The sequence below is a fragment of the Phragmites australis genome, chromosome 11, assembly GCF_958298935.1.
Source record: "Phragmites australis chromosome 11, lpPhrAust1.1, whole genome shotgun sequence".
NCBI classification, from domain to species: Eukaryota; Viridiplantae; Streptophyta; class Magnoliopsida; order Poales; family Poaceae; genus Phragmites; species Phragmites australis.
This window is the reverse complement of record NC_084931.1, coordinates 24,645,037-24,654,244: the sequence shown is the minus strand read 5'-3', so window position 1 is coordinate 24,654,244 and position 9,208 is coordinate 24,645,037.

The window sequence follows — 9,208 nt, the reverse complement described above, 5'->3', positions numbered from 1 at the left end:
GATGCCAGTACCAAACAATAAATTACAAAATAAGTAGTATGACTAATAAGTGAATAACAATTTAGAATACAAACCATGACTGTGAATAACTTCAAACAACAAACTAAAATACAACAACTCTAATACACTATTGTTCGATAGTGGTCTGATAGTTTACTTCCGGGTCGGTCATGTCCTCCTACCATGGCCAGGTTGTTTGCAAAGTTTGCACTTGCGTAGACCGTCAACAGCATATGCTTCATACATGTCACCTTACAGCCTCGTGGCTCTAGGCCTTACAGAATCGCGTCGTGCTCAGGGATAAGGTACCTACTTCGGTCCCTCGATCACTTTGTAGCTGCTTCCAATGTTGAAGGTCTGCATCTTTAGAAGTCATGTGCTCCTCAATGCATCGATCGTGAAGTACGATGCTATGTATTATGATATGTCATTGCAGCTTATGTCCCTGCAAACGGCTAAGACATGTGAGCACGGGATATTGTGCAGTTTTAGCTTATTGCATGCGCACTTCACCTTCGCTCACCATGCGGTGTGGTAAAAATGATCAGCATACCTGTTGTAGTTTGCACCTCCTCCATAATGAATTTTGGCGACAAACAAATATTTGTGCCAACAAGAGTGATGAGGAGTTGGGCTATGAACCTCGTATCAACGGCGTGGCTCACATTCCTAGTAGCCTCTTCACTGCATGTATGTGAGGTGTGTCTATCGGTCACAAAATAGTTCCCATATTTCGGCATATGTGCTCGTATGAAATAAGGACAATTCGAGTGTTTGATACACCTGACCTCATACTCCGTAGGGTTAGACTGGGCGCACTTGTGATCCCTTCTTGTCATTACAGCATAGTTTCTAATAAAGTGGATGACCTCCCCTTGTTACAAAACTGTTGCCCAATCTGGATGTTACTATTTTGATATCCCCAGTTAGATAAGGTGTTATACTCAATGACGGCACAATCCAGCAGCCCAGCACCACGAAAGTACTAGATCGCAGGCATCGAGTCATCGTTATCAGCAGCTTCTTCATACCCGCTACCACCAGCTTCATCATCCATGCATCTTACATCTACCTCAGAAAGGTCCACTATAGCTCACTCTCTACCGGAACTGCCCTCCCCGATATGCCCTCCATCCTCTTCATACATCACCTGTTGACCTGATCCTTCCATAGTAGTCACTGCATCACCTTGCACTAGTCGTGATACTATGTTTATATACACCTCCATATCAAAGTTCTCCTCCAATGCCTTTGTGTGAGTACAAAGCTCATGCGTTGTTCCTTCTCATCTCGAGCAACGTATGGACAACGACTGAGCTGTTTGGAATAAGCTGTGGCCGCACACCCTCCAGGACAGTAGTATAGGATTGCCGGTTCACACATAAAAGGCTCATAACATGTGATTTCAGACCATCCAGGTCATTACATATCTTAACCGAACCCTATATGCGCTGACAGTTCTGAATTATTACGAGTCTCTCGTGCAAAACTGCGGGACGTTCACTATAATAAATATGTAAAGTCATACCTTATCTGCTAAACAAAAGTATATCTAATAAAATAACTACTTAGATGTATGTACGATACATAACTAATTATACCTCTCGATAAATAATAAATAAATTAACAATGCAAATTAAATAGTATTATACTTAACAATGCTAAATATTTAAGTAATTAACAATGCTATTTAAATCATCAATATTGAATTCAAATAAAATAATTAATATTGAATTAAAATATTGATTAAACTAACATGGAAGTTATATGAAGACATTAAAAATATTGCTCTATTTGACTTTATAGTTGCTTCTTTTTTAGCTAAGGGCCGAAGTTTTTGTACGCACCACTATTTTAATAGATTGAATTAAAATACTAATTAAATAGGTGCACACCACTATTAATTAAAAAAATTGATTTGATAATTTTTTGTACAGTGTGATTTTAATCAAATCTTTTTGTCCAACCCAAGTTTTTTTAATCTTTCTAAAAAAATATTTTTTATCATTTACCTTTTATTTTTTTCTTTTTTTTCTCTCTTTCCTCCCATTGCACCAACACCCTACTTACACCTATAGAGAGCATGCATGCACTAAGCCACCACCCTATATCACCACTAGTATAAAGTGCCAACACTAGACCATCATATTATTAAACTAATTAAATAATCTAATTATACTGATTAATCAAATTCACGCTAATTATTATTATACAATCTACTTACTCTGACTAAGAAAATAATTACTATTATACAAATTCACGCTAATTATTATTATACAATCTACTTACTCTGACTAAAAAAATAATTACTATTATACAAATTCACATTAATTACTATTATACAAATTCACATTAATTACTATTATACAAATTCACGCTAATTACTATTACATTGACTAAGCAAATAATCAAATTCATATAATCAAACTAAGCAAATAATTAAACAAATATAATTGAACAGATTAAACAATCTACTTACTTTAATTACTATTATTGCTGCAAATATTAATTAAATACATAATTTAAGTACTTACTATAACTCGCGCTACTGCTCCTCCTCGTCTCGGACTGATTCTCCTCTCCTCTCCTCGCGCTGCTTCTCCTCTCTACGCGCTACGTTACTGCTTCTCCTCTACTCTCCTCCCTTGCTCATGCTGCTCGTCTCCTCTCTACTTACGCTGCAGCTCCTTTACCAGCCCACTCTCATCTTATAACAAAACACGGTAGCATAGGAGCTAACTAATTAACACAGGGACAACAGCACGTGGGTTAAAAAACCCGACAAAAACGGAATGACGCGACACGGCATGACCGAGCACATCAAAAGCAGCGACACGACGCGACGTGAGCAAAACCGACCTATATTCGGTACCTACATAAGGTGCCTTATATAACACTGTTCACATAAGATGCCGAATATGGTGAACCGTATCGTATTCGGTACCTCAAAGAGTTTTCGATATCTCAGGTACAAAAATTGATTTTTCAATATTTAAGATGCCGAATACAAGTACTAAATTTATAAATACGTCGATATATTATCAATTTTGATAAATATAGTAATATTTATTGCTTATTTTTAGATTTTGCCGTCGGGCAGGCGAGCAGCAAACTAGCAAAGGACAAAACAAAGTACGAATCAGTAATCACACGGCAGTTGGTGCACAGTTGTGGGCACGGGCAGGCACATACATATACATATATCTATCTAGAAGAAATCAATGGCCAAACAGCAGGTTGCGGTTGCAAAAGACGCCTGGCCAGCTATACTAAGATAGGATTGCCATGCATGCACACACGAGTATATGTATCTCCAACTGAAATGGAGTTGGAACCATTTTTCATCGTTGGAAATTGTTGTTGCAGAGATGTAGTTGGAACCATTTTTTTCATCGTTGAAAGTTCATGCTCATGTGATTATATATGTTATCTACAACGTAACTGAAACTTTGGGCTTGGCTTTGGAGTTAGTAGCTTGACATGCAATATTTCTAAGCTATCTTGCATTGGAGTTGTGTTTGCTCTGCTTTTTAAAATGGCAACAAGCTAGCACTGCTTGATCTCATCATGCTTCCATACCATGGCCCTTTCCAGTCCCTTGTATTCATCCTCCAACCACCACCAATACGTACTCCAGTAGTGCAGAGTAATTAGTAGGATGTTGATCTCTTTTGGTCAGTGATGCAAGTGCTACTGGCCATTTGGAAAACAGCACTGAATTCTTGTATCCTACTTTTAGTGCAACGATAGGCAGAGGTCACTGTGCTGGCCGTCTACTCGTCAGTTGGTGCCGCAATTGCTTCTGGACAAATAGAGATTCAGTCGTTAGGATATTAGTCACATCCTATCAGCATATTTCATTGTTTCTACCGTTAAAACTTATTATGAGAAAGTGAATGATCATACCAGCATATATATATGTTTTTAAAAATCAAATTAGCTACCACTTTGTAAGTTATTAAATTTAGTATTTTTATCTGTAGCACTTTGTTTGAAGAAAACAAATCTTCTTTCAAAATTGTTCGTCGAATAAATTGCAAGAAGCATGCAAGAAACTAAAATAACAACTTTTTTTAAAAAAAAAAGAGAGGCGGAAAAGTATTCCACCTCAATTCCCAAGCCTCTATCAGATTAACATTTCGGAACAGGAGACGAGGCTGAGTAGTTAGTGTACATTCATGGCATGAATGGAACTATCCACCTTCCATGGTGATGTGCCAAATCTTGAGAGGATGTATTTGGGGAAGAGAAATATACTGCCCTTTATGAAACAACATGGCTGATAATGCGCCCTACTACTGTTCAAGATTTTGCACAGGGAAGTTGCTTTTGTGTTCCTATCGCGTGCTTTCTCCTTTCTGCTATTGTCGACTCAGTTTCTACGAGTCGATGTCTATCTTTAGATGATATGAAAATTTATCTATAAAGCCGGCACCACTAAAATTACCGTTTGTCATTTGGTCTCGATGGCAATGAAACTATATAGGAAATGGCATAGTGCTGAAAAAAATCTGACCTATGTCCTATTTGTCATTTGGTCTTCACTTTACATTTTGTTACGTAGTATCTTACTTCATTCTCTTACAGTACAAAATACAGTTGCATGGTATATTCCATCAAGGATGTCTCATACCTGACATGAATACATGATTCGGCAATTACCAGTTCATTTGAAAAGAAAAAAACAATTACCAGTTTACTATTCATCATCTACCATCGGTCGGTGGTGCAAGATGGTAGAAGCACCTTGAATGCTCGGAGTACTCGAGGCTTCAGGCTTCACCTCAGACTTGTGACGAATCTGGTAAGTTTCTTTACCATCGCGCTAGAGTAACACTGACCTGCTTGCTACTTCTCGCACAAAGAACCAACGTCTTCCACAGCATCGATCGATGGATTGGCATCACTGCACACCAGACTTGCCAGTCAAGCAGCATGGGCCTGCTTGCCGCCCAAAGCACCTCGGCCGTCCGATCATAGATTCACCTTACTCGGATGGCCGTGATGTAGTACACTCGCGCTGAAAAACTACTCATGTTGTAAGCGAATGCTTGGTTCTAATTTTGCAAAATGATACACAACTCGAATTTCTAAAAGGCTAAATAAAGTGGTGTGTCTAATTATATGTTGGCCTGCATCAGAGATTCAGAGACCATTCGGAAGCAGAAAACCGGAGCGAGAAGAGCGAAAGAGTGGCGTGTCCTTGTGCTCGTGTGCGCGTGGCACTAGCCGGGAGCCCATGAACATGAGCGACTGCTTAATCCAATCTTACTTGCCCTGCTGAAAGCAGGCAAGTAATTAGCGAGTCGTCATGTGTGATGGTAACAAAACAGATGAAATCAACAAGAATAAGTAGTTTTACTTAGCCTAGTAGGGGATAAGTAATTCTTCAGTAGTCCTTTTGATATACTCTCTCTGTTTAGAAATAGTAAACATATTTTTTTTCAAAATTAAACTTTGTATACTTTGATTAATATTTAATTAAATTATAAAAATATCTAGTGTATATAAATTATATAATCAGATTTACAATTCAAAATAATTTTATATGATATATGTTTTGTAGCTATAAATGATATATTTGTGAGAAAAACTTAGTCAAAATTCAACTTTAAAGATAGAGAAAAAAACAACTACTATTTCTAAAAAGAACAAGTACCAAACAATTTTTTCGGTTGAAAAACTTGGCTGGGACTAAAAGTTTGTTGTGAGAACCTGAATTGTAGCAACGTCGGACTGCATGCATCTGGCTAAATGCCAAGATGTATTATTTATCTGTTACTTGCCCCGATACCATTTCTTCCATGGGAGTTGGAGCATTAGACTCAGCTAATGGCGCCAGCCAGCTGCCCTCATTCCTAAATTTGCGAGGAGATAGTAGCTTACTATACTGATGTTCACAAACCATTAGGGACACATCTGGACATGTGAGTGTCTGGATACTATTTCAAGAACACAAGCAACTATTGCACCAAATACAATGAGGCCAGGACCCAGATAAAAAAATCATGTAAAACTCTGACACCAAACACAGGGCTGACACTAAAGACGTCCAAATGGGCCGTGCCTACTGGGCCGACCCGAGGCACGGCACTGTAGGCACGGCCCAGGCACGGCACGGCCCGATTACCGACGGGCCGGGCCGGCACGGCACGACGCCACGGGCCATGCCTGGGCCGAGCGCGCGGCACGGCCCGGTCAAGTCGGGCCGGCACGGGCACGGCCCAGCCCGGGCCGGCACGGTCCGGCCCGGTACTATTTTCTATTTTTCTATTTATATTTTTAATTTTTTAGCTATTTTTAAATATTTTTTATCTATTTCTTATATTTTTATCTATTTTCTATATATTTTTTATGTATTTTTTTCATATTTTTTAATCTATTTTGGTCCGTCGGGCCGACCGGGCCGTCGGGCCGACCGGGCCGTCGGGCCGAAATTATGCCCGGATCGGCCCGGCACGTCACGGTCACCGACGGGCCGTGACGTGGGCCGAGGGGAAGGCACGTGGGCCGGCACGGCACGGCCCGTTACTGTAGATGGGCCGTGCCATAGCCGGGCCGTGCCGAGTCGGGCCCGTGCCGGGCCGGCACGAACGACCCATTTGACCATGTTTGGCTGACACCAAACTTTCACCTATCAAACCACTGAATTGAACTGAATATCACCCATCAGTAGGCTTCGCCGTTCACCGAAACTGGATATATATATAAGTTATCTTGTTGTTCGTCTATTCCTTTTATTTGATATAATTTATTTATTTATTATCTTATTTATTTTATAAGGTTTTATCTATCTTTTTAATAGAAATCTCAATATAAATAAACCCCTTCCATTAGCTCTTACCTATAGGAATTTTAATATAAATAAATCATCATGATAGAAATCTTATATATATATATATATATAGACAAGAGCTAATGGAATTTTTGCTTCCACCAAAAACCCCTCCCGGCCGACAGTGTGGCGGCAGAGCAACGAGAGCGGGGAAAGGGAGACGAACAAGCCCCACGCCACCTCATAACTCCTGCTCGCCAGAATCGCTGATCAGCCTCCTCTTTCCCACTCCACCGCTCTCTGATTTCTCATTTCCGGAAGAAGGAAGGAGCGCACGATCTATCGATGAGTTGTCTGATGACCCATCATCGCCGCAGTGATTTCGCAATTATGGGACGCGCTCCGTCGGTCGGGTCTGGGACGCGTGGGTCGCACAGGAATCTCGAAAGGGAACGGAAGAATTGCCACGAGCATTTTCGTCCAAAGAACTTGCATTGAATCCAATGCGCACTCGTACAAATTTATTACAGGATTTCAATGTAAAAAATAGTTATGAGGAGCGAAATAAAAAAAGTAGATGATTTATGCTACTTAAGACCACTGCGGTATCTTGCGATTATGGCGAAACTCGCGCGATCAGAGAGCTGGTCACGAAGCGTGGCCTATAACCAGTCATTGCTGATCGTGAAGTAGATATTTACTTTACCAGTCAAGTCTTATTTAATAATATCTACTCGATTATTTTTTCTTTTCACAAACACTTGTTTTTAACGAGGCATGGTCATGGAGCGGTGTGGAGTTATAGTGACCCGTCTCGTATCATTTAATACCGCGGGATAGTGTGACAGGTGAGTGTGACAGTGTTTGGTGATGGTACAGGACAATCAGAGCAGAGCAGGTATGCCTATCCGGCATCATGATGGGCTAGGGGTAGTTGGCTACTTCGGAAGAAGTAGGTTTGCCACAGCGTTTGGTATTGTATGTTTATTTGTATATATTTGACTCTGATATATAAATGGAGAACTTTCTATACTAAATTCACCAAATTTATAAGACAATACACATGACGTACGGCTATTATATGACGTGAAGCCTAAACTTAGATAAACCCTGATGTTCTTGAATTTAGTTTGATATATACATATAGAAAACACTTATTAACACACTCATCGTTCGGTATACCAAAATTATTATCAGAAATCATCTTGACTATAATATTTACTATTCATTATCCATAACATAGATATCCACGTGCGGTATATATGCACTCTTTTTTTCTAAAAAAAACTGTTAGCATGATTGCACCACTCTATCTATTACCAAAAGAATAGTCATTAGGTAGATATTACTACCTACTCTCTTTTACTTGTGCTGAAATGTTATATCGGTAGATATTCCTAAGTTTGTACAGCTTTTCGTCCACCTTCGCTTGTGTTATCGAATCCATGAGATTTTTGGATTTAGGGTTCAACTTTTACGTTAGTTTGGAAGGAAACGTTACAGTTAGGATCGACGGAGCTAAGGACTATTTATCCGAGGTTCAGTTCAACTTCGGTTATTATATTGGATTTAAACTTTCTTATTTTTCTGGAAGAGTATTAGGTGCTATTGCCGACGCATTCTGCGTAAGATGTTGACACCTAGGGACAGATCTATTAGGGTTGGAGCTCTCCTACTACTTGGAACTCTATAGAAGATTAGAGGTAAAAGAGGAACTCTATAGAAGATTAGAGGTAAAAGAGGATGAGAAACAAGGAAAAAAAATAGAGATGAAAAAGAAAGAGAGAGAAAAGAGAGTTATTATCAATTGTATTGTCTGTTACTATTGTTATAAGATAGAGTCAATCTTCCTATTAAGGATGTCAACGGGGAATTACTCATGAGAAATAGTTCTTCATCCCCATTCCCACACGAAGAAAAATTTCGCGTTCACTTCTCCGCGCGTGGGGAATGGTAACCAAACGAGAAACTCGTCAGCCAAAATGGATCCCACGGAGAATGCTTCTCCATACTCGTTCCTGCTAGAATATACATGAATATAATTTCTATTATTTGTATCTTCATGAAAAATAAAATCTCCTTATCCAGTTTCCTAATAGAAAAATTCATTATAAAAAATCAAAAATCAGGTCGCTGTTGAAATCCCTATTCCTACCCCGCAGCTTCCACTCGCTTCCTTCTTTTGGTCACAGGCAGCGCCCTCACTCGCTCCGCAAATCATTGGCTTGTCCTCTCAACCCCGCCCCTCTCCATCCATAACCGGCTGGTGAACCGTCTCTCCTAACTTGCTGCCGATCACCACTCATCTTCGAAGGAGTTGATAGCGTGTCTAGCGTAGCATTTCACTTTTTTTTTCAAACCTTTTGCCGAAGAGGCAGCAAGTGCTCACGGTAATACTGGCAATATTACGGCTAAATAATTTCACGTGCAAAA